The sequence below is a fragment of the Natrix helvetica genome (assembly GCF_964273705.1).
Source record: "Natrix helvetica genome assembly, chromosome: 2".
NCBI classification, from domain to species: domain Eukaryota; kingdom Metazoa; phylum Chordata; class Lepidosauria; order Squamata; family Natricidae; genus Natrix; species Natrix helvetica.
Window position 1 is genome coordinate 41,103,515 of NC_138552.1, and position 27,875 is coordinate 41,131,389.

The following is a 27,875-nucleotide window of genomic DNA, read 5'->3' on the forward strand; positions in this document are numbered from 1 at the left end:
AGATATATAACAATGGTCTAAATATCCTTGCCTGATAGACTCTTCTGCTTCCTATATCTCTCCAGTTAATTAGGTTACAACTGTAGAATGACAGAGATCATTTTCATAGATGAGGCTTTCCTTATACAATTGGCCTATTCATTCACAGACTCTTACACAGGGTCCAGACATAAGTCATATCCACACTTACTACATAAGCTGTTTCTATCCAGTGTTCATGCTGTCCTGAGTCTAAGCTGTTTTAAGAAAATCCTGTCAGGACTGAGATACTTTGCTAAAATGTTCTATGCTACTGTGTTCTCTCATGGAATATGCCCTTCCAACTTTCTATCCAGGAAAGCAATGGCCAATCCCATTTCTTCGCAAAGGTGGGTCTTAATGGGCATGTATACCCTTACATGTTTATGTACAGGGTTTATAGGTACATACAAATATATATGAACACATATATACATATACACTCAGAGGGGGGTGCAGACAGGCAGGCAGGTAGACATATACATACAATATATGAGGCACAAGTAGCTTTAAAAAGCACATTTTCAATCTGCATCCTGACATTTCAATTTCTACATCTACTTTTATCAGCACTGCTGAAACAGCACAATGATTAAGATATTTTCTTAGCATAGCGCAAGTTGCTTGTTCAAAATTATAAAAAGCTAATTTTTAATTATCTTTTTCCTTGTCGATTTTTTTTTTTGGAAAAAAATAGCAGAGAAGGAAAATTAAGTCTAAGGTTTTATTGTTCTGTTAAGCTTCAGTTTAAACAAGGCCATGGGGGAACTAGTGGGGGAACTAGTAAATGTATTGTGCTAAGTGATGCTCTTAACTGTCATGCTATTTCATCAACATTACTAAAGGGAAGTATAAACACATTACAGCACATGATAAGTATTGGTTTAGCTGATGGGGCAGTCCTTCCTCCTTAAAACAGGCAGTGAATTACTGACCTTATTTTGCAGCATAAATGGACAGGAGCGCTAGATCCAACAAAGAATGTATAAGCATATTTTGGAACTCATCAGAAAAACGTGCTGTTTTGAAGGTGACCACAGGATTGATTTCTGTACTGCTGGAATGGTTCCTGATGGGTCAGCTAGCTGTAATGGCTTCCATTGTATCTGGGAACCATTTTCAACACGTTTGCATTTTCTGGATTGAATGATAACTTTTGATCACTATCCCTAGAAGATGTCCACATTAAGAAATATGAAGGTCTAGCTAATCTCTCCTTGACTGTATCCTGTTTAGCCAAGTATTTCTTGACCTTCCTTGTTTTATTTAATAAAGTATTGTCCTGTTTATTGTACTAAAATAAAAAATAATAATCTAACTTGGTAAGTATTCATGTTTATTAGAAATAAGCTGCACAGTGAAACATAGAATCAGGAAATGACATTCTGAGTTGCCTTCTATGGCTTATATTCTACCGCTAGAAGTAAATGAAAATGTTCACCTATTTTTATTAGCCATGCAGATTTTCATAACTAGCATAGTAACACAAGGATTATATCAGACTATTGTCACATAATCTTTATGTAATTATTTCTCACATTAGACACCATAGATGTACTCCTTATATTCAAATATGAAAATGATTTCTGACATGTAAAGTGAAATATATTTTCTAGAAGCATATCTATTCAGGAAGCTAGAAATGTATACTTTTAAAATAATGTATTGATATTGCGAGTAGTTGTATCAATTTTTTTAAATTACAAGATGCCCTTTATAATATCAGTTATAAATTCTAAAACCTGCTTCCCCTTTAAAGTATTCCTGACTGACCCAAGAAAACTTGCTCATGCTTCCCTGTGTTTTTTTTTAAATGTATTCAATTAATAGACACAAGGGTATATAGCCCATGTATATCCTATGCCTAAAGTTCTTTATAATAATGAAAAATTGGTAAATTAAAATTAGTAACATTTGTGACAGCCTTTTTCCCAAAGCTAGCACCTTCCTGAAGATGATTGGGAATTATTGAATGTATTGCTTGGACAGATTAGGGGCAGATGGCTGTCATGTTGGAAATGAGTGGTTTAAGTCATAGACTTAACTTCACAACGTTAGACAGAATGAAAAAACAATGCAAGTTAGAGATTTCCAAAACAATGGAAAAATATATCTATTGTAAAGTTTAAGGCCAGGGGTTGTGAGTATATTTTATTCAGTAATAAAATATATATATACTGAAATATATTTAATTGATTGAAAGGTGTATTAATTGCAACTAGTTCTACACTTGAGTTTGATTGGACTGGGTTTGGTTTTAGTAAAAATGCAGCCTACGCGGAAGCAAGATCACAATACATGATCTCTCCACACACTAGATGTCAACAAATATATTTTCTAGAAACAATGGTATTGAGGAAGATGAAGCAGAAGTTGATGGTTTAAAAATTCTTTTGCTAGCTATTAGCATATTATTGTGTTCATTTGCTTCTCTTTTTGTTCTTTTGATTTTTTTGCTAATATTTGACCCAATAAATATTGTTAAATGAATATAGTTAAATATATATTTAATGAAGTGGTAAAAAGGCAAACTAAAATGACCTACAACATTTTTTTCTTCTTCTTGGCATCCTATATAGGCAACCAGACTTAACTCTTGGTGAAAGAACTTCATTACTATATCATGTCACTATATCTTTCTTCACTAAAACTTTCAGGCTTCAGTTTTGCAATCTTTGGGAATGTGTGTGTGTGTGTGTACACACAGATACACACAGACAGAGACAGAGACACACACACAGACATTATTCTTCATTCCCTGGAATGTTGCAAAGGCCTTTGGCTGGTAGAATCATGGACCATGTGGTACTATTGGCAGAAAACATGTTAATGAAAGTTTATGCTTGTGTTTCTATGTCCTTTTGAAGGTCAATATGCCATGCCGGAGCACTTAACTGAAGCACTGTGTGTGGATAAACTTTCTCTTTTACATACACCTCTACTGAAATAGATTGCCACCCTTGAACACTGACAGATTTGAAATAGAATGGCATACTTCTCAAGTGAGTTATCTCAGAATCATCAGAAATGTAGACATTGTATGTGTGTGTGTATGAGGGAGGGAAGGGGAGAGAGGGGGGGAGGGAGGAACATATTGGGAAATTGACAGCTTTGTGGATGAACTGAAAGCAGGAGGATATATTAAAAGAGTCAGAGAAGAAGTGAAGCACAGAAACATAGAGAACCTAGCGATTAAGGTGTTGTCAGCACAGTCTTGACAGTAGGTGAGCAAAGATACTAGAATATTTCATATACAGATGCTATTATTGTGAAAATGTAAACATTCATCTATAGTCAGAGTCTCATCAGTTTCGACTAAATATAAGGCCTGAAGTCAGTGAGATGTGGCATTAAATAAATATAAATTAATTAGGCCTTAATCTGAGAAAACATGATGTTATCTACAGCTATTGCAATAGATACAGGTATTCTTATAGTACCCAATGGTGTGATTCTGTTTTCTTGTTGAGATTTCGGCCAGGGAGTCTTCCAACCTTTAAAGTAGAGCTGAAGATCTTGGTACCACTGATTAAACAGTTGATATCGTATTTTTTATTTTTATTTCACAGATTGTGGAAATTACAAAACCCATTATTATATAATCTATGTAAAATTCAATTATATATACAAATTTTAGTGTACTTTCTTTTGTATTGGCCCCACCCATTATATTTTGGTGTGAGATCTTCAGTCCAAAGTGGGGAAACATGGATGCTTTGAGTGTAAGTGAAAAAAGAACAATGCAACAATCAAATGCCCTATATTTGTCTGTGTTTAAACCCTTAATTCTAATTCATTCTGTCCAAAAAGGACGATCGAAACTACAAGGGGAAAAGTATACATTTTGTTTAATCACATTCCGCTTTGGATGCTAATTACTTCCTCTCTGTGGAATCCTGCCTCTGGCAGTGGCCAAGTAACATTGGTTGCCTGAAGGTATCAGAAGAACACCTTTCATAATCCATCTAGCCAATTGAGTAATGACAAGGAATACATTCTGGCTCACCCCTGCTGCTAATCAGCTTCCTGCTTAATACATTTGGCCTAAACTCCCTGATATCATTTTATTCACCGACATAAGAGCAAATGGTAAAAGCTTATAAAATTATCTCCACTTCTTTGAAAGTTCTGTTGAATTATTATTCAATGGCCTCACATGAGCTAAGCGTAACAAATGTGAAATTCCACAGGACAAAGTGGATTCCCTTTCTTTTTTGCTTATTTCCTCCCTTCTTTTCTTATCACTAGAAAATAAAAAAGGAAGCTTTAATCAGAGTACAATAGCTCTTGTTCGTATTTTTACCTTCATCAGCAACACCCTCTTTTTCTTGTCAATAGGTTTCTTCTTTCATTATGAATAAAATCCCCTTAGAAGACAGACTCAAGATCCAGAAGGAATTTGACAGACTTGAACACTTAACCAACAAAATGCAATATAGTGGTGAGAAAAGTAAAATCTTATACTTAGGCAATTAAAAAAATGCACAGGTATAGAGGTGACTCAACAGCAGTAAATGTGAGAGGGATCTAAAGGTTCTACTGGACCACTGCTTAAATATGACCAGCAGTGTGCTGCAGCTGCCAAAAAAAGCCAGTGGAGTCCTAGGCTACATCAACAGAGAGATAGCATCAAGATCACATGAAGTATTAGAACTAATGGAATACTGCATCCAGTTTTCAGCACAATGCAAAAAGGACGTTGAGACTCTAGAAAGAGTACAGAGAAGAACAATCAGTAATATAAGGGTACAAGAGGCTAAAGTGTACAATTTATTTATTTATTTATTTATTTATTTATTTATTTATTTATTTATTTATTTATTTATTTAAATTTGTTAGCCGCTCCCTCTCCACAAAGGGACTCGGGGCGGCGTACAATAAATAAAACACATATTATAAAATACACATTGTACGGAGGAGGTATAAAAACACAATACAATCATTATAGTAACATAGAAATATCAAAATAAGTTAAAATTAAATACCCCAATGGAGATTACAAGTTTAAAAATTGCCAGGAGGAGTAAAATGAAACTATGGTTGAGCCAGGCCTGCTAGTTGAAAAAGGTGGGTCTTGAGTTTTGAACGGAAGGAGCGGAGGTCGGTGGTAATCCTAATATCCGGGGGGAGGTCATTCCAGAGGGCTGGGCCCATCACAGAGAAGGCCCTACTCCTGGGCGCCGCCCTTTGGCACTGCTTAGTGGACGGCACCCGGAGAAGTCCCTCTCTGTGAGAGCGAATTGGTCGTAGGGATGTATGGGGCAGGATGCGATCCCGCAGGTAGCTAGGTCCTGTGCCATGGAGCGCTTTGAAGATGGTAATCAACACCTTGAAACGCACCCGATAGACCACAGGGAGCCAGTGCAGCTCGCGCAGGAAAGGTGTTATATGGGAGTATCTCGTACTCCCCGTAATCACCCGCGCGGCCGCGTTCTGGACCAGCTGCAGTCTTCGAGTGCATCTCAATGGATTGTTGTGGCCACTGGGTCTGTCTAGTCAACAACAAGAAGGACTAGGGGCAACATGAGAGCCATATTCCAATATCTGAGGAACTATCACAGAGAAGAGAGGGTCAACCTATTCTCCAAAGCACTTGATGGAGAACAAGAAGTAACAGATGGAAGCTTATCAAAAAGAGATCCAAACTAGAATTAAAGATAAATTTCTTATCAGTGAGAACAAATCATTGGACTGGCTTTCCTCCACAAATTGTGGTAGCAAGCCTTTAAGAAGAGATTGACAGTCATTTGCCAGAATGATAGAGGATCTCCTGTTCAACAGGGAATTGGATTAGCACCCTTCCAAGGTCCCTTCAATTCTGTATTCTGTAAAATAGATTTTTGTCAGTTAGAATCCTTCCTGTACACCTGATATTTTTTTTCTTACATGGCCATTCTTTATCCTATGAAGGATAATAAAAGATAAACAAAGCTCAAGGCTATGCATCTGTTTTTCTTCTTTTCCCCTTTTTATGTTATCTTTTCCTTCCTTCCTTCCTTCCATCCATCCACCCATCCAACTCTAAGGTTTCACCCAGTGGTGGGTCCTGGAGCTCAGTGTCCTCCACATGAGGACGCACATGGGGCTTACCAGTGGTGGGTTTCAAAAAATTTTGGAACCTACTCTGTGGATGTGGCCTGCTTTGTGGGAGTGGCTTGCCGGCCATGTGACTGGGTGGGAGTGGCTTGCCAGCAATGTGACCAGGTGCGAGTGGCTTGCTGGCCATGTGACCGGGTGGGAGTGGGATGTTAGAAGATCCCAAATGAAATTAGAAAGGCTGGGTCCCAAACCTAGCTGGCTTAACTGGGATAGGGGGAATAGGGGGTAGAGGTTCACCAAGGACCCTCCTCTCCTTTCCCCCCAAAAGCAGAGGGTATCAGTATTTAGAGGGAGGTCTCCCAACTTCCCCCCTTTGTGTGTCACGCTTTCTCTCTCTCTCTTCCTCCCCCCCGTTTCTCTCCCCCCTTTCCTTCCTCCTCCTTTTCCTCTGCACGGTTCCCCCCAGTTTTTCACGCTGAGCCATTGGAGGACATCAGAGGGAGAGAGACGGATTGAAGGGTGCAAAGAGATGGGGCGTCCCTTCCCAAAAGATCGATGAGAGGAGGAAAGCAAGGATCCCCCACCCCACTCAGCCCTGTTTTCAATGGGAGGCTTTCCCCCCTCTCAGCTCTTTCCCTTCCCAAAAGATCGCTGAGAGGAGGAAAGCAAAGATCCCCCACCCCACTCAGCGCTGTTTTCAATGGGAGGCTTTCCCCCCCCTCAGTTCTTTCCCTTCCCAAAAGATCGCTGAGAGGAGGAAAGCAAGGATCCCCCCACCCCACTCAGCGCTGTTTTCAATGGGAGGCTTTTCCCCCTCTCAGCTCTTTCCCTTCCCAAAAGATCGCTGAGAGGAGGAACGGGAGGATTCCGTGGAGCAGCGGTGAGATTCTGTGCAGCGGTGGTGGCGGAGAGTCAGCCAGATGCAAAAAACGCCAAGGGGGCGGGTCAGGAAATTACTTCCGGGTTCATTCTCCAACCGGATCGCGCGATCCGGTGCGATCCGGTAGAAACCCACCACTGGGGCTTACCTTCCAGCAAGGCCTCTGCGACACTCCAGCTGCTTGGCATAGCATCACTTAGGCATGTACGCACCATGCGGAAGTACCAAAGAGTTTAAAGACAGGTAAGGACGATGGGTGGGCGGGTGGGCCTTCCAGAGCACCATACCAAAACGATACCCAGTGCTCCAGGTAGGCACCGGTATGCCCGTACCGGGGTGTACGTCCTGCAATCCACCACTGGTTTTACCCATGTTTTAGATATGAAACCAGTGACGTGTGGTGAGGTTTATGGCTGGTGAGGCTGGTGACATCATCAGGAAGGTGGGGAATTCTTAGCAAGGCGCCGGCCACGACTTGGTTTCCAGGGTCCTTTCGCAAGCGAGCTGGCAGGGAAACGGTAGCCAACGGTCCGAAAAGTCCGTCCTTTCGTGAGCAACTTCCCGTAAACCTGCCGTTGCTCAGTGTGAGGAAGGGAACCGCTCGCACATGCACATTTGCCCTGGAACCATGAGCTCCGGTGTCAGAACCCAACAGAAGGTGGGGAATGGGACCACGTGTGCAGGAAGAAGGCTGAGGGTAGAGGAGCCTCCTGCACCTCCTCTGTCCTGCACACGTGGTCCCATTCCCCGCCTTTTTGAGTCAACATGAAGGGGACCGCGGCTCACGCAGTCACATTCCCCGAAGCTCTCAGTGCCTTTTCCCTTTCCCCCTTTTTTTTCATGATGAGAGCAGTGAGGCTCTGCCTCCCCTGCCTCCCCTGACCGCACGTCCCTGTATACAACCTAAAGCTTTGAAGTGTTGAGATAGATGATTTCATCCTTCTTCTTAGGATGTTTTTCTTTCAACGTCTTCTGCATCTTATGGATTTTCAGACTTTGCTAGCAGTGAGGTTTGTTGTTATGCCATATCAGTTGAAGCTTGGTAACTGATTGACATGATCACTGCCTCAGGCTATGGATTAAATGGTTTGTGAAGGATTAGCTGCCTGCTTTCTGAGTTTATGGGTCCTCCTCCATTGAGGAGCTGAAGGCTGTAACTAAGGTACTGGTGCCAGAAATCTAAATCTATTTGACCAGATAGAGCTTAGGGTTGGTTGCAGAGCCAATGCTGAGGTAATAAGGAAACCTATGTATCTGTAGGAAATTGCCCAAGGATGCTCTTCTAAGGGATCTGGGGCTTGAAGTTGTCCTTTGAGGACTTGGTCTCCTAGAAAACTGGGAAATCTTTATGAACTTTTTCACAGATAAAGTTTCTGATATCCATTGACAAACTGACAATACCATAAGTATACTGTAAATATCAGAAAGAATATTGCCCAATTTTATTGTATTAGTTTTCCTCCATTTTCTTGAGCAAATGGTCAAGGATTGGGCACCGTTTTGTTGGAGATCTGCAAGTTGGGCACCATTTTGTTGGAGTTCTGTTCCTATCTTGCAGAAGTCCCAGATGCTAGTCTTCAAGAAGTACTATAGCTCTCTGAAAACCTTCAATCAGGTACTTATTAAAATCAACACAAAGCCATTGAAAGCAATAATCAGAGGTAGGGAAATGAAGTAGCAGCTACATACTGAGTACCAACTACATGCTCGGTTCTACTTCTTATTTCCATTTTCAACAGATAAGCCATGCTCTTGAGTTACCTTCTGCTTGGGTCTGATCATGAAACAAATTAAGTCAAATAGGCTAAAGACAAAACTAAGGATTCAAGTAGTCTTGTAGTAGCATAGTTTTCTGGAGAAAGGTTTCTCTAGAAAGTAGTATACTTTCCTTGGGAAAACTGACCTGCCAATAATGCCCATGGCTATGGTTACCACCCAGTAGGACTATTGTCTAACAATATGTATAGACTTTAAGGGAAACTTGAAAATTGCAACAGATCCAGAATGTGACAGCCAAGCTTCTGTTGGATGTTCCTCCATGGAACAACTGACACCTGTTTGGAAGCACTGCATAAATTGGCCTTATGTTCAGGATTAACTTCAAGGTGCTGGTTTTGACAATTAAATCCCTAAATGGCTTCACTCTTGCCTATGTGAAGTAACTTCCTCCTGTATGTTACATCCTAGAGTAGTGGTGGCAAACCTTTTAGACACCAAGTGCCCAAACTGCACTTGCACGCATGCCCAAACTGAATGGTGCGCGTGCACAAATGTGCACATACGTGGACATGCTCATATTATCATCAGACCCAAAGACCAGCTGGCTGGTGGGAGGCGGGACATCCCAACACCGGCAGTGGGGCAAGAGATAGGATATTTTTCTTTCATGAAGTTCTGTTTCGTAGTTTGCAGGGAAACAGAAGCTCCCAAAAGAAACACCACAGAGATCTGAACTGGGGGAATAGTGCGCATGCCAACAGAGAGGGCTCTGCCTACCACCTCTGGCACATATGCCATAGGTTCGTCATCACGACCCTACAGCAACACAGTTAATGATCAACACTGAAAGATTTATTGTGAATGCAGATTGAGAGGTGGCCTAGCTGAAATTAACTGCAGCAAGAGCTTTTTTTTAGGGAGACCAAACCTATATGGAAATTCTCATCAGCCCTAGTTTAGTTTAAGAAGACACTGAAGACTTATTTCTGACCATAGTAGTTTGTTTAAAACATTATTTTCACATTCATTTCATTTTCATATTTTAAATGTTTTAATTTTATTGATATTAATTTATTTATATTTCAACTCTCTTATGCTGGTTTACCGAGAGTTCATGGTTATAAATAAGACGGTTTAGCAGGTAGAAAATTAATGGTAAATAAAAAGATAGATATGAATGAACATTATAAAGTGCTTTCAAGTGCTTTTAAGTGTTGAGGCTGGTGGCCATTTTCTTCCAGGCCTCACAGAAGCTTCACAGCATTACTTAACCATCATTGAAGTGTTATTTGATACTACAATGGTGATGACTGTAAGATGCTGTAGGTTACTTGTAGGGAATGCGTATATCATCTGCAATTCAAGGTGCTGATTATTCTTAGTTTTAAAGCATTGTTACTGTTCTTCAAAGATCTTGTTTGCCTATGTGTAGCTGTCTGACCTTTATATTTGATTGAGTAGAGCTTCTTGTACCTGTTTTTAGGGCAATGCATAGTAGAGTTCTCTCTCTATTTTATGTGGGATTCCTTGTCATAGATAGCTAAATTACCTGCCTAAGTATTATTGATATCAGAAGACATACTATTTTCAACAGTCTTTAGAGGTTACTGTTGCTTACAGTAATATAGTTGTGGGAGTTGTATATTTCAATCTGGCTACTATCTTAATATCTTATTATGCTATGTGTCTTAAGTGATCAAATAATTTTCTGCCAGTGATGTGAATTGTGTTGAATGTGTTGATTAGAATAATTAAAATTTTCTAAATAAGATCTGTAAAATCTTTTAAAATTAATAATGAAGTAAGTAACCTATTCACTTTGTGAGGAAGTAAAGTTGGGGTTGCTATCTGCTTGTTTGAAAAGCAGCTACAGTCATGCAGACAAGTTTTCTTCCTGCTTCCCTCAGGAAATGTATTTACAGGCATTCAAACCGATGTTCCAGTAGCCTGGCTAATTGGACCACATCCTCATGTTTTCAAGGACTGGCTGATGTCCAAAGGCAGTGTCTCCCTACCCAAACATTTGTGAAGACAGAGTGGGAAAAGAGATGTGTGTAGTAAGTCAGATGAAGGCAAACCACCTACAAATCAGGAAAAGGAGATGATGTCTGAGACAAACAGTTATTGCAAGCAGGCAAATGGATTTTCATTCAATTCCCAGGACCACAAGCTATGATGAGTAACATATCCTGGTGCAAGTCCTGCTTGGAGCTTTGCCTGGAGTTCAACAGCAACTACAAAAGGAATAACCAACAGAAAAACAGCAACTCATCCCAATTAATGTATGAACACTTGGAAAAAGGCAAAGGTTGTATGCTACTTTAAAGACTAAGAAACTTTTGCTTGAAGAGAATATTAACAGACTGAATATAAAGGACGTAGTATTAAAGACATAGATACATGGCAACATCACCTTGCAAAGTCATGTAGGCTCTTGTTGAGAAAGGTATGTGTTGCAATAAAACATTTTGTATAGATTTGCTATGCTGTGGTATGTCCAATCCTGGGAGAGCAGAGAACCCTTACACACACATTTTTTTTCTTGATCAGATTATGTACTGAGTATAGTACTCAGAAGTACAGAAAAATAAGTTTGTATCTGTCCACCTGTGCAATTATTCATTGAATTATTTCTTATATGACTGACCTGTCTGTTCTATCCTCAAATACTATTGAAGAATCATTACATGAAATGATTCATCAATTACATGAAATTATATGGCATGTATGAGCATGCATACACATTTATCACACCTATTGGTCATCTGTCTGTTCTATATGAATCTGAAGGTGTCATTATTTAATTTGATAATCGAACACCTCAATTGTTGCCAATCTGCACACAAAAAATCCCAATGTGCCAAGAGTTCTGAACAAATGTATCTCTTTGGAACAGACTTTTAATCATGGAAACTTACAATTTATATAATGATTATCAAAATGCAATCTTGCTTCCTGTACCTTTTTATTGTCTGGGTTACAATATAGTAAAAATATATAACTTATTATTCTATATTTTTGCTATATTATTCTGTCTTATTGTTTTGGAAAATAAATGCTTGAATTCTTCTAGGTATGACCATGGCAATGTAAATTCACAAATTCCAAATTAAAGATATTATCAAAAGATATTACAGTAGCAGTATGTTGCTTAAGGAAAAGAAAGTTTGTTTCATGTCGAAAAAACTAAATACAAATTTAAATCAATGTTTTTCTCCTATAAAGGGGAATGAAATAATATTACATCAAAACTATATTTAGTAAATATACCAATACAGATTTAAAATCTACAGGTGCAACTTTTAAAAGTTGGAAATATTTAAGAAATTTTTAATCATGAAATAATACTACTATTAGGTTAATTTATGTAGGATGCAATTTTTGCTTACTTACTTCAGAATAAGCCCTTTTGAACTAGATAAGAACACCCAGATCAAATTGTTCTAAAAATTAATTGTTCATTATTTTGTAATAATTTATTTTTCAAACACTGAATAGCCTGTTTTATATACAATCATGTACAAAAGCTTCCAGCCCATTTTCTTTTAATTGCAAAAAAGGATGACCCTTGTAAGTTGACTGTTCAATATTCTTCAGAAACGTTTTTTATAAAAACCTTTAGTTTTAAGAAAAAAACTTTAAATAGGGTAGGATATGCTTTCAAAATATAGATAGTGGGAGAATTCCTGGACAAGCTTTCAAAGCGAGTATAGAGGACCAGTTAAGGCAGAAGCAACACAGCTGGAAAGGAGAAGGCATGACAAAGAAATTCAAGATAATCCCATTTTGAATCTGTTTGGAAAAAACAGAGAAGAACTCTGGCAGGCTTTCAGGTTTCCGTTTTTACATCCTAAATAAAAATTATCATTCCTATAATCCTTATGGTGTCTATAAGATCCAATCTGGGTCAGTCATTGGGATTAGAACTTTTGTCTTCTGAGCTTTGGGACTCATTCATGAAGCTACTGGAGTAGGAGCACTGAAGCATTCGCATGAAGCTACTGGAGTAGGGAGCATTGCTCCCCGCTCTCCTATTTATACTCATAAGTATACTTCTGTTTACTTATACAGGAGTATAAGTATACTCCATAACTATACTCCTGTTTATACTCCAGCAGTGGGATTCACTTACCTTTCCTACTGGTTCACAAATATGAGCGCACTTGCCGCATCTACATATGAGCACCACCTTCTGTACATGCGCAGTGCTTTCACATTACGTCAGGGCAGGAGTGGGTTCCGGCCACTACTGCTGCTTCGCTCTTGGGTATGTTTCGCTTGTGGGCGCGCTTTGCTTGTGGGCGTGCTTTGCTCGTGGTCACACTTTGCTTCTGGGTGCACTTTGCATGCACGCATGCACACACATGCACAATTCAATTAAAATTGTTCTGCGCATGTGCAGAACTAAAAAACAGGATGGTGACGGCGGCGACCGGGGAACCGGTTCAGGGGCGTGGCAGGCATGGATTGCTGCTGGTTTTGGCGACCCAGGCCGGCATGCCACTATCGGTTTGGCCAAACTTGTCCAAACCGGTAGGAACTCACCACCTGTTGGGGCAGGTGGGTGGAGCTTCCCGCAGCCATCGCTACCGGTTTGCCTGAACTGGAGAGAACTGGCTGAATACCACCTCTGGTATATTCATAAGAGATAGGGCCAACAACTATCTCTTATGAGTATAGTCTCTTATGAGTATAAATAGGACAGCGGGGAGCAATGCTCCCTACTCCAGTAGCTGCATGCTTGTCCTTAAAATCTGGAACTCAAAGGTGTGCCAGTGGCTGCAGAAGGCACCTTCCCCTCCCACTATCAGAAGCACTCCACTGGCTCTAATATAGTCATCAAGGTGTTGATTTCCTTCTACACAGCAATGTGGTTAAGTACATTATATAACCTGCAAATGCATTAATGTAATGTAGTTCCTTCATTTATAGAACATCCATAAAATAATAACATCTATAATAAAGGAAATAATCCTGGTTAGCATCTTCTCACTTTTTGAAGGGTGTACTATATTAAAATCTTGTTAAAGCACTTGGGCGGGATAATTCAATGTGGCTGTAACTCAATGTTAAAATAATGTGTTGCCAAATTAAGATGTGCATCTTATAATGCAAGGATATCATAAAGTTTTTTTAAAGAAAGCTATAATATTTGCTATTAATACACTGAAATATAACCCAGCATTTTACCTGTGGGCCTTCAGCTGTATTGCATTAACACCTATTGTGCTTTTGATCTCTTGCATTGCAAAGTAGAAAACAGAATATGCTAAATTTAGATAAATGATAAGGCAGCTAAATGGTATTCTATTTTTAATAAAAATTAATATTAATATACAAACACATGGTGAGAATAATATTTGTAACAGCTGACTGTTGCACCGTGAATAGACTGATAAGAAGGTAACCAATAGTTCATCTAGAGGGATTTTGTATTATTAAGTGCTGACTGACAATTGGTAATGGGAAATTTTAAATAGTTTATATTTCTATTTGATGATCTCCAGTGCAGTAAATCCTATCTTGTTGATTCACTATTTTGCTGGAAAAGATAGATAAAGCTTTTAGATGTTTTAGATCTATTGTTCCATTATTGTTATTGTTAGCCAAACAAGTAGTATATTCTGGAGGTTTTCTTGCAACTAGGCTAGCAACACTTGCTCGTGGAAGCTATGAGGGTTTTTGCTCAACTGTGCATCAGCCTTTTCCTAATTTGAGGAACTTTATTCACAGTCACTGATGCCCTAATTTTCACCCAGTTGGACTACTATAATATGTTCTACATGGGACTGCCCTTGAAAAATATCTTGAAACTTCTTTTGAGATCAGAGAGTAAGGGAAGTACAGAGTGCTAAAAGAAAGTACAAGTGAGCAAAAAAGAAGCATAACTCAAGAGATACACAACAGATACAAACTCAGTGTAAACCATTCCAAACTTGATTGCAGAAAATACGACTTCAGCAACAGAGTAATCAATGCCTGGAATGCACTACCTTACATCTTCAAATCCCTATACCTTTAACCTTAAACTGTCTACTATTGACCTCACCCCATTCCTAAGAGGTCTGTAAGGGGTGTGCATAAGTGCACCATCATGCCTACCATTCCTGTCCTACTGTCCACTGGTGGGTTTCTACCAGTTTTACTACTAGTTCACTCATGTGCATGCAGAGCAATTTTTTCATTCCTGCCACCGCCACTACCGGTTCAGCCGAAGTGGACCGAAAGGGATCAACCCACCTCTCCTACTGTCCCCATTTATTTGTCCCCATTTCATTCATACTCATGTTTATTACCCAACACTGGAAGTCTTTAAGAAGATGTTGGATAGCCATTTGTCTGAAACGGTATAGGGTTTCCTGCCTAGGCAGGGGGTTGGACTAGAAGACCTCCAAGGTCCCTTCCAACTCTGCTATTGTTTTATTGTATTATTCCTATACCTATTATCTTGTAAATGATTGACAAATCAAATAAATAAAAATAAATGCAATAATTTTAGCATACTCTGAACACAAAAGCTCTGTATGTCACAGCAATCCATAAAGATCATAAGACCATATAAATATATCTTTAAAAAATTCTGAAACAATTTAAGAATGAGAAACAAATTGTGGGAACAAACTTTTGGGACATTGACAAACTATCAGCTAGATCAGTGGTTGGTTGCCAATTTTTTTACTAGTGGTTTGTGCGCGCTTGCACGCGTGCTTGTGCACGCACACACTTCTGTACATGCACAGAAGTGTGTGGGCTGGTGGGCGGAGCCTCCTGCCACTGCTACTACTGGATCGCCCGGTCTGGGCTGAATTGGAAGCAGCCCACCTCTGAGATAAAAGTATATATATTGGTCTTAACTTTGGTGTCCATTAAGAATGTACTTTATTTTCTACAACATTTCTATCTACAGTTGGTGTTTTCAAATCAAATCCTCTCTGTTTTTGGATCAATAATTCTGGCAGGTTTTTAGTGTTGTAAGCGGGACAAATATGAAAGCATTAATCCACAAATCTCATTTTTAATTAATTAATTAAATACATTTAATTAAACTAATTAAATCTCATTTTACCCTTCCTATCCTAGTCCTAGCCACACAAACACAGAAAAACATTACCTATAATAAGTGCCTTTATAAAAAGTTCCTATGAAAGCAGAGTTATATAACAATTAACAGATTTCAATTGTAAGTGCACTTAGATTTATTGTATAGAAATTTGTCCTCTAATTTTTCCACAAGTGAACTCTTCTGTGAAAGTAACTTCTGTTTTTTGTTTTTTTGTTTTATTTTATTTTATTTATTATGATACCCATTTGAGTGATACAGTGACTTTGTATTTCATTCTATCTCCTTCTTAAAGCCATTTTAATTGCTGCAATACATACTCACTTAGCATTGTCTTTTGTCTCTCCTGCTCCTTTATTGGAACATCAAGAGTTGTAGATATCCCACATTGGACATCCCACTCTCACTAGAGGGTATATGAAGCATCCTTTTATCATTAAACTTAACTCTCCCTCAGGAAATGAAAAAGAAAAACTAAAGGCCAAGCATGAAGTTTAATAAATTTGGAACAAGCTTACTTTCTTGTTCCCTTCTCTTCTTCCTTCCCCTTTTGAACATTTTTTAAAAATCTTTCCTGTTGCTTGCAAGACATAGAAAAATAAATTCAGGTCCAAACTTTGCCATATCCCCACATCCACAGCTGGGGGTAGGAAATTCCCTCTTGAAGGGTAGCAATAACAATTCCTAGGGTATTTCCAAGAGCAGATTTGCATTTTGGAGGTTGAAACACTTTGTTGGATCTTAAAAGTGAAAAACAATCATTGTTTCGGTCCTAAGATCATGTCTTGTCATCTTAAAAGGATTTAAACACAACTGAACACATTAGAAAAATTAATCTCAATTAAGATGAATTTAATTTATTTACTTCAAATAAATGCATTTAAGGTAAAATGTGAAAAGGACTAAAGGAAGGGGAATTAGGACATGGATTTAAAAACAAAACTCTTTTTAGTGGTATATATCTTCCTCAATCATGAATCCTCTATAAGAAGTCTGAGAGTTTGAGGGTACTATGCAGTATCTTAGCTGTTCCTATAATTGCATTCATCTGGACCAAGCCGAAGCTGTTTTGGGGATCTTTTGGAGACATTCTCCCAGCTCAGGATTCACAAGCCCAAGTACTCCAATCACCATTGAGACCATTTTAGCCTTTAGTTTCACACTGTCTCTAGTTCCTCCTTCAGGTCCTGGTACTTCTCCAGCTTCTCGTACTTCTTCCTGATGTTGATGTCACCTGGAACCACTACTTTTATCACTACTGTTGTTTTCTGATCCTTGTCTAGTACCACAATGTCTGGTTGACTGGCTAGTACTTTCTATCCATCTGTATCTGGAAGCCCCACAGGATTGTAGTCCTCTCTTACTCTCCATAACCCTCTGCAGAATCTCCCATCTGGATCGGGAGGGTTTAGTCATACACTGTGCAAGTGTCCCTGCACACATGTTCATGTTCAGTATTCTTGCCTGTATTTGATTCCCTGCCACCATGTGAACTGTCTATGAGAGTTCTTTGCACAATCTGCACCTTGGATCCTGTCTTGTGTGATAGACCTCTGCTTCAATGGATTTTGTGCTTAGTTCATCTTCTTGGGCTATTATGATTAGCGCCTCAGTGCTTTTGCTCCAGCTCTTTCCAGCCATTGGTAAGATTTCTCAGTTAGACACAGACAGGCAGACAGGCAGACAGATAATAGATATGACATATATGTATGCATATGTGTGTGTATATATTCTATATATAGGGAGAGAAAGAGTGGATATATTGTGTGTGTGCAATGTTCATGTGTGTATGGTAGATCAAATCATGATCAAAATTAGTCATGAAAATATAAGAAAAATAAAGGCAAAATTATCATGCAAATTATAGTAGACTTTACTGCTTAAAATAAGCAGCAATATCTATCTGTATAGTAAAACAAAGAAGGATTTTATATAGAAGCACTTGGTACATTATTATAATTACAAAATATTATTTTGAATATGAAAAATAGCATTTTAAATAATGTTCTTTGTCCATCATAACCATTTATTATTGTCCTGTATACACAATCACAATGCAACTTACAATCATAGCAAGTCATCCTTGACTTCTTTTCAGTCTCTTATATTTTGTATGATCAATTTGGAGTTTTTAAATCTGCCACTTATGGAAAGATAAATATTTACTTTAACTCTGCTGAGAAATATTCAATCATTGCAATAAAGGAGATTGGAAAGGGAATTCGAAAATGCTCCTTTATGTTCTGCAGCAAAGACAAAAGATCTTACCTATACTTTAGAGGATTATTAGACTATGAAAGGAAGAGACTTATACTGGTTGTGAATCAAAGGAAATCTGTGGAATATGTGATTATCTTTAATATACATGGTGTCACATCACATTTATCCTAGTCAAGCTGAGACTTGTTTCAGAATGAATGGAGTGAATGGTGGACTTCTGGGATATTAGTGTTATTAACATTTTTTAAACAAACTGAATCTGGCTGAAGCACAGAGCAAAGCAATTCTATTAAACCTCCTTCCTTCACTCATTCATGACCTGTTATGTATGCATTTTCCACTCTCAAATGTATAAATATTATAAATAATAGGTAAACATGCATTTATTTATTGGATATGTCACTAAGAAGTAATTAATATTTAAGGTAGGTAGCATTTATTGTCTGCTTATTAGTTTTATCTATCTACCAGCAAGAGTATGCCAAATATTCTGTCATCCTTTTCTATTCTTGATTATCAAAACCCCATTTAAATAAAAATGTAACACATCATTTCTGGAAGAGGCACAAACTGGGGCCATGAAGACCATCTTAAATGGAGAAAAGCTATAAAGAATATTTTTTCCCATGTCAACTTTGGTTCACTTATATAAACAGGGATATTAATCTAAGGATTCCTGCACAGTCTCAATGGCTATAACTGAATCTAAAGATTAAGGAAAATATTTAGTTGTTGGCTAGACTTCAGCAATGAATGACTATGTGTTAGATGTTGAATCCTACATTTATTAGTTTGGGAAACAGAAAATAGAAAAACACAGATATGCATGCCTGTGTGCCTTGTCTTTTATTTTATGCAACTGAGCAAATAAAAGCTGTATTTACACGGAATGGTCTTTATTTGCAATACATCAGGTTTCCAGATGCATAGTATAGCCAGGGGAAAGTTGCATTCATCTAAGGCCAGGAAATGTGACAGGTGAGCAGCTGAATATATATTTTATTTTGGTCATATAAATATAAAGTCACACTTCCATGTCTATTAAATTGCCATTCACATATTACTATGATGTTTAAATTAGAATAGCAAATATCATACCTTCAGGTAGGATACAATCTGAAAAACCAGTACACTGAAAATATTTCTAAGAAAATCATTCTTTGAGTTTCAAATGAGATAAAAACTTGGAACAAAGAATTTTTGAAGAATTTAAAAGATTTATGTTTGAGGCCCAAATTCTTAATTTCATTGACTGGATTACATATTTAATAGCCAGACAGAAAATATTCATAGCAGAATATATAATTTCTAAACATTTTAGACTAAAAGTTATTTATCAAATACCAGAAATGTGCCTTCTCTGCTACAGCATTTTCCCTCTGGAATGAAATTGTCCCAAGTATATGACTGGCCTCTCTCTGTGGAATTTGATTATTCATCTAGGCCAGTGATGGCAAACCTTTTTTGGCTGCCGTGCCAAAAGCAGGGGGAGCACAGGGGGCTTGTGTGCCGGCGTGCCACACCCTTAATGCTATGCGTGTGTGCATGCGCACGATCAGCGACAAAACCCCCCTATGCTTTTGCCATGGTTTTTTTTGCCTTCCCCAGGCTCCAGAGGCTTTCTAGGAGCGTGGGGAGGGCGAAAACAGCCTCCCTGCCCCTCCGGATGTCCTCCGGAGGCCTCTGGAGCTTCCCTGAAGCCTCCGGGGGTGAGGGGAAATGGACCTGCAGGGAACTTGGAAGTTCGGGAATGGTGACTTCCGGTTTGTCCGTAGGGACGATTTTTGACCTCCGGAACCTTCACAAGGCTTCCCTGAAAGCTCTGGGGGGTGAAAAACGGACCTACGGACAAACTGGAAGTCACATCTTAGATTCTAGGCCTTTGGCAAAGGTGACTAAAAGCTCTTTCCTAGACAGCATAGGTTCATTTTTTACTATTGCCCCTATTTTGCCATCTTCTGTTTTTATTTGTGAACCACCCAGAATTTCTTGGAATTAAGCAATGGCAAATATCACAAATAAATGAATAACTCCCATAACCCTGGCTTTTAGACATGCTGGCAAGAGATAATAGAATTTTTTCTAAACATTTGGAGGTTATCCCATTGCCAACCCTTTATATGTAAATGTTGCCTTTTGATCCAAGTTTTTTTAAAGATCATAATTGTCATCATTTATCTCTGATAATCAGAGAGGCCTTACAAGATATTAAATTAAAAACAATAATCAGAATCAGGAACTGACTTTACTTCATGCCATTATCTTGATTTTAATTACGCTTCCTCAGCAGCTGTAAATGAGTTACTTCTCATTTATATTGAGTTACTTCAATATAAATTGTATATTTAGAAAATATACAATTTTCTAAAATTTATTACAAGGAACAGAAAATATTCATTGATTAGTAGGCTTGATTGCAATGGAAGCAGACTTATGTACAGGCAGATACTAAGCAAGATACATATCCTCATTTATAGAGAATTGTCCAAGAGGCTTTCAGGAGACAATCCTTACCTTAAAGCTTTCTCTGTTTGAATGTTCACTTGAAATTCAGCTTAAGAGCCCAAAGAAAGATGAACAGTAGAAGCTTGAGGTGTCATATCAGTTTGTAATACTTAAGCAGCATACTGAAAAAACACATATATAATTCTAGTCTCAAGCTTTGCATGCTGTTTTATATTTCTGTTTATATGATAGTTTTATTTTTTCTTATACATATCAATACAATACAATAGCAGAGTTGGAAGGGACCTTGGAGGTCTTCTAGTCCAACCCCCTGCCTAGGCAGGAAACCCTATACTGTTTCAGACAAATGGCTATCCAACATCTTCTTAAAGACTTCCAGTGTTGGGGCATTCACAACTTCTGGAGGCAAGCTGTTCCACTGATTAATTGTTCTAACTGTCAGGAAATTTCTCCGCAGTTCTAAGTTGCTTCTCTCCTTGATTAGTTTCCACCCATTGCTTCTTGTTCTACACTCAGATGCCTTGGTGAATAGTTTGACTCCCTCTTCTTTGTGGCAACCCCTGAGATATTGGAACACTTCTATCATGTCTCCCCTAGTCCTTCTTTTCATTAAACTAGACATACCCAGTTCCTGCAACCATTCTTCATATGTTTTAGTCTCCAGTCCCCTAATCATCTTTGTTGCTCTTCTCTGCACTCTTTCTATAGTCTCCACATCTTTTCTACATCGTGACGACCAAAACTGAATGCAGTATTCCAAGTGTGCCTTACCAAGGCATTATAAAGTGGTATTAACACTTCACGTGATGTTGATTCTATCCCTCTGTTGATGCAGCCTAGAACTGTGTTGGCTTTTTTGGCAGCTGCTGCACACTGCTGGCTCATATTTAAATTGTTGTCCACTAGAACTCCAAGATCCCTCTCACAGTTACTACTATTGAGCACGGTACCACCTATACTGTACCTGTGCATTCCGTTTTTGTTGCCTAGATGTAGAACCTTACTCTTTTCACCATTGAATTTCATTTTATTAGATAGTGCCCAATGTTCAAGTTTGTCAAGATCCTTCTGTATCTTTAGCCTATCTTCTGGAGTGTTGGCTATTCCTGCCAGCTTGGTGTCATCTGCAAATTTGATGAGTTCCTCATTTATTCCCTCATCCAAATCATTGATGAAGATGTTGAAGAGTACTGGGCCTAAAACAGAGCCTTGGGGTACTCCACTGCATACTTCCCTCCATGTAGATGCAGTTCCATTGTGGACTACACATTAAGTGTGGTTGGTCAGCCAGCTATGAATCCATCTGGTGGTGATGCTGTCCAACCCACATTCTTCTACTTTATCTAGTAGTAAGTTATGGTCTACCTTATCAAATGCCTTACTGAAGTCCAAGTAAACTATATCGACGACATTCCTCTGGTCCACTAATTTTGTCACTTTGTCAAAGAATGCAATAAGATTAGTCTGGCATGATCTGTTTTTGACAAATCCATGGTGGCTTTTGGCTTTTACTTTGTTTGCTTCTAGGTGTTCACTAATTCGTTGCTTGATTATCTTTCCCAGGATCTTTCCTGGTATTGAGATCAGGCTGATAGGTCTATAGTTTCCTGAATCTATTTCTTTTTCTTTTTTTGAATATGGGAACCACATCAGCCCTTTTCCAGGCCTCTGACAGTTCCCGACTGCTCCAGAATCTATGAAAGATATAGTTCAGTGGTTCTGAGATCTCACCTGCCAGTTCCTTCAGAACCCTGGGGTGTAATCCGTCCGGTCCTGGTGATTTGAACTTGTGTAGGGTAGACAGGTGCTCACTTACCATTTTCTTCCCTATTTCAATTTGTGTTCCTAATCTGATTTTTGTGGTGCTGTTTTTGATAGGTTGGACTGTTTTATCCCTTTGTGTAAAGACAGATGCAAAAAAATAAGTTCAATAATTCTGCTTTCTCCCTGTTGCTTGTCACCTTCTTGCCACTTTCTCCCAGCAATGGACCAATTGTTTCCTTAACCTTTTTCTTTGACATGTTAGAAGAAGCTTTTTTGCTATTTTTTTACTTTTGTGGCAAGCCTTTCTTTATTGTGAGCTTGAGCTATCCTTACTTCGTCTTTACAGGCTGGGGCTATTTACTGATATTCTGCCTTAGTTATGTCCCCCTCTTTCCACTTTTTATACTTAACTTTTTTGTCTTTTAATTTGTCAGAGAGATCTTTATGCAGCCATTCTGGTTTCTTTTGGGAGCTGTTATTTTTCTTCTTCATTGGTATTGTGCTAGACTGAGCTTTTATAATCTCATTTTTCAAAATTTCCCAAGCTTCTTCAGTTGTTTTCCCCTTGAGGATTCTCATCCATGGAATTCTTCCCAAGCTCTCTAAGTTTATTGAAATTAGCTTTCTTAAAATCCAAGACTCTAGTTTGACTTTGTTCTACTACTTTTGTTTGCATAATGTTGAATTCCAATATTGCATGGTCACTTGCCCAGGGGTTCCTGTGGCTTCAACACCTTCTATCATTTCCTCTCTGTTAGTGAGAATTAAGTCTAATATGGCCGATCCTCTTGTTCCTTTCTCTACTTTTTGGGAAACAAAGTTGTCTGCTAGGTTCATTAGGAACCTGTTGGATCTTCCACTTGGTGCTGAGTTTGGTTCCCAGTTGATGTCGGAGTAATTAAAATCCTCAATTACTATTGTGGTGTGCTTCCTACATACCTTCCTACTAGCAAAAAGTTCATCTACTTCCTCTGCTTGGTTGGGTGGCCTGTAGTATAGACCTATGGCAATGTCAATTACCCTCCAACTTTTAATATTGACCCAAATGCATTTAAGATAGTTCTCATCATTGTTGTGCTCTATTTCTGTAGAGAAGTAATTATTTCTTATATATAGTGCAACTCCACCTCCTCTTTTATTTGGTCTATTTCTTTTAAATAATTTAAATCCTTCTAGCTGTATGTTCCATTTGTGGGTTTTATCCCACCAAGTTTCTGTAATGGCAACAATATCGTATCTGCCCTCATTTACTTTAATTTCTTATTCACCCTGTTTATTCCTCATACTCTGTGCATTGGTGTATAGACATTTGAGTCCATTTTGATTGACCCTGTGTTTACTGTCTACATAGCCTGTGTTATGCCTGACTGCCCCTATTTTATTGCCACTTGTATGATTCATGCACATGGTATGGCACTCACTATTAAATGATTAGTTTTGCTTGACAGCAGAAGTGATAATTTTACCTGCACAGACATCTATGTTAAATGTACTGATAACCCTATGAGTTTTAGATTGCTGGGGACAGAAATGTTCTGTATCAATTAATTCTCTGTCCCCACTGTTCAGTATAAATGTTTATCCAGAAAATCTGTGAATTGAATGCCTAGTAACTCACTCCCTTTCTTGGATGGGTGCAAACCATCTGTTTTGTATAGTTTTTCTTTGGACCAGCTGCAGTCATCATGACTAATAAAACCAAAGCCTTCCCTTTTACACCACTCATTTAGCCACACATTAAACTCTGCTACACACTGGCCCTTCCCTTTTTGTTCCTTATATTCTGGTAAAAACTCTGAAAAGATAACCCTACAACCTACACTATTAAGTTCGTACCCCAAGCTCTGTAAATCATTCTTCACAGAAAGTACATCTTTTTGGGACAGATCATTTGTGCCAAGATAGCATAAACGACACAGTCCTTACTTGCATTCTTGACTACCTTAAGAATATGCCTCTTGTCTCTGCTGGCAGTAGCACCTGGCAGACACCTGATCTCTTTTAAAACCTACATATCCTTTCCTAAATTTACATCGCTTACAATTGAATCACCAACCAAAAGGTGACTTCTCTTTTTACATACCTTGATCTTCTTGTGTGACTGATGTGTGATACCCAGGTCCCCATTTTGCCTTTCCAAAGAAAGTTCTTCATTTTGGACCACGATCCCCTGCTTATTTGAGTATCATTATGACAACTACCTTGACCTGTTTCTTTAGTGTCCCCATTAAGGTCAGCAAGGGTGCTATATCTGTTATGCTGGGTCACAGCAAAAGCTTTGTGTTTATGGTTCACAGCTCTCACCCTGCCAGATCCCACAGTTGTCCAGACTGCTCTTCTCCTGCAGAATCTTTGCGGTAGAAGGGGCTGATAGTGTGGAATCGCCATAGTGTGGAATGGCTGAATTGGGCACATAATTTCTGCTTGGAGAGCACAGATTAGAGATTCTAGATAAGTAATCTGTCTATGTAGACTAGTAATTTGTTTACAAAGGGGACAGTATATACATTGTTATAGTATGTATAAATGTTATGCCAATAATAGCTTGTTTTGCTCTTTTTTGTGAACCAAGACAAGTATCTCATACCTGGGCTCTTGTCCCTGTTCATACATCTTATTCCTGAACTATCACTTTCTAGCTCACCAAATGTTTCAAATTTGCTTGCAGGCTTGGGTAATGAATTCAGAGAATCCTGGGGTGGTTTTGCAAAAAACACATATTTCCAAATTTTGATATTCTTGGCACTATTGTAAAATGATGAGGTTAAAGTCTGAATAGAATTTATTTGAAAAAAAAAAAAGACATCTGCTTCTATTAGAAATTTCTTATATTTCATCCACATTTCATGAGAAGCATTTCCAAGCAGCTGTCATAGCAAGTCCTTTAAGGTTTGGTCTTTTGTTACTGTCCTAGCTCAGTCAGAGAAACTGTGAAGATATGAAAGTTGGGATGATTGAATTGAATCCTGACAGCACAGATGCTGATTTCCAAATTATGGGCATGGTTCTTTTTCTCTCTCTCTGGCCCCCTCCCACACTTTGGTTGCTATGCAATTTTCCCACAAGAACCAGAATATCATTTACACTTAAGACAAATTCATTTGAAGGAAATGAACGACACAAGATGGAGCTGATAATGACAGAATCTAACTTCAATTAAACAAACAAAAGTGCAGGTATTGCTGATGACTGAAAGATGCTTACCAAACTGGGTGAGTTTGAGCTGCTCTAGATGACTGTATGTTGTTTTGTTTTCATCTTTTTCGTGTTCCTTTGTTGTCTGGTGATTTGGAATCGACAGTTCTTAAGTTCTTATTCAGTTCAGACTGTAGAAATGCAAGAAGAAATGTAAAGAATACAATGCTGACAAATGTGTTTAATGATTGCAGTAAATAGGCCTGTTAGCAACGAAATATCCCAGTTACATTTAAAACAGGGGTGTCAAATGTGTGGCATCATGTTGTCGTCACTTGATGTCTTGTGACTTTTTCCCCTTTGCTAAAATGGGGGTGGGCCTGGCCAGCATGTGATGTACGTAGCCCACAAGCCGCGAGTTTGACACCCCTGATCTAAAACATGCTCACAAATGACACTGAGAGTACAAGGTTTTTATCTAGAAGTAAACTTTATTGAGTGTTGCATAGACGGATGGCACTCTAAAACTAAGGTTTTGGGCAATTGCTTCATTATTTAATTACCTATCCAGATCTCCCTTTGAGCAAAACAAAACAGAATAAGTTCAGGAGAACATTTTTAGATGGTACTGCTAAGCATACTTTTCTAAAGAATGATCTCATTGGACACAAGTGAGTCCACATGAACATGCAGATTTCAGTCATCCAAAGGTATATATAATATGGAAAAAACAAATGTGTTGTTTTGGTTAATATTGCATTTGATATTGCAAACTCTGATTTGTAACACAAATGTAGGAAATTTGAAAATAAATATATTTAATTCAGTTGATCATGCAATAGAAGGACAATTTTGAAATATGAGTATTGCCTTCCTCCCAATCCTTGGAAAAATATTACCTGACTATTTTTTCTGGTTGTATAGCTTGTCCTTCTCTAGAAATTATGGAGCTAGTATTTCTAAAGAAAAACCCAAATTCCAAAATATTGGTATATTTGTTGATGTGACACAGTAATGCAGATGAACTAATTTAATTGACTGCTTGAAAAGCTGCCAGAAAGAATACTGTAGTGTGCAAATCCCTGACTGACAGTAGGTTTCAGCTATCTTGCAATGCAGTCTCATTTTCTAGTCTGAACACAGGACTACGAAAGGCCTGCATCATAGGCTTTTTTGAGAACAAACAAAATAAATGCCAGTTTTGAGCAAATAAACTTCACTCAACTCAATCAGCTGCACAAAAATTACTCACATAGAGCATATACATGGATGTTAGAGTTGTGCTTTCTTCAGAAGCGATTCAGAAGTGTCTTGGACCTCATTTAAGCACTGCTATTCATTAAACCAGTCATGGGTTGTTGTTTTTTAAACTTTTATATAAGCCTGATAAAAAGATGCGACTGCTTTAAGAATTGGATTTCTATATGATGGTCTGCATTCAAAGACCTTTTGTTATACTGTATTTATCTTATATACCGGAGTATAAGGTGCACCACGATTTTGAAGATGCAAATTAAAAAAAAAGTTTTTGCACTCTGCAGACTTCCCAAAAACAGTCCATTTTTCATCAAAACAGGCCCGTTTTTTGTCCAAAAAAGAGGCATGCATAGCCTTTAGGAGGCTTATAGAGTGCTCCTAGGGGCTGGAGGGCAAAAACGAGCATAAAATGGCCCATTTTTCACTCATTTTTGCCCTCCCCAGCCCCCAGCAGCACTCTGGAAGCCTCCCAGATTTTCACCCTCTTTTGGGGTGGGAGGGAAGATGCGTCTTATACTCCAAAAATATAGTAATAGTCAAAACATGGACATAGTTTTTGATGCTATCTATGTGACTAACCCCCACAGAGATTCTTGAATACCACCATTTTTAAACATATAACATTGAAGGTATAAGTGCAACATAATCAAGACATGTAATTAGGCATCTTTTTGATGAAAAATATTATATGTGTCATAGCTAGGAAAGCTTTGTGAAATTGGGGAGTTGACTCAGGTGTCAAAGGTAGAGTAGGCAAAATATTTAAATACTGTATTATGTATATGTCAGTTAATACACTGTAGTTATCTTTAAATATCACATTGTAGTAAAGGAAAAATACTTTGTTGCTGTCTGTTGCATCCTTTAATTGGAACTTTATATCATTAATATATATTTTAATTATTAATTTAATTTATTTATATATAACATCTATATAATACATAGTATATACAGTTATTAAAAATACATAAAAGTTATACTAGTGATATAAAATTCCAATTGAAAGGATACAACAGACAGCACTAAATATGATTTCATACACACCCATACATACACGAGAGCCAGCTGTCAGGTTCCGAAGGGTTAATGAAAACAGCCAAACACAGAAACGGTTTGAAATGCAGTTTGTATTCTTCCTTCGGCACGAACTGACTAACAAAGCACTAAGGCAATGAATAAATTGTCAGAGCTGCCCCCCGGTGCTCCCCACCACCTTTTATAGTTACTTAGCAATTAGGATAACCTGCACCTGGCGTGTGCGCACACCCGGCAATTAATCGTGGATTGTTGTCAGTCAGTTATCACTAGCTTTGTAGA

At 38.3% G+C, this 27,875-nt stretch overlaps 1 long non-coding RNA gene across 1 annotated transcript; it reads right to left on the bottom strand.

Moving 5' to 3' along the window:
- Positions 1–1,031: 1,031 nt before the first annotated feature.
- Positions 1,032–27,739, bottom strand: LOC309385527. Its single transcript, XR_014174244.1, has 4 exons — positions 27,613–27,739; positions 25,371–25,477; positions 20,451–20,563; positions 1,032–1,155 (listed from the first exon to the last, which is right to left on the bottom strand). It is a non-coding gene; the product is annotated as an uncharacterized lncRNA (long non-coding RNA).
- Positions 27,740–27,875: the final 136 nt, after the last annotated feature.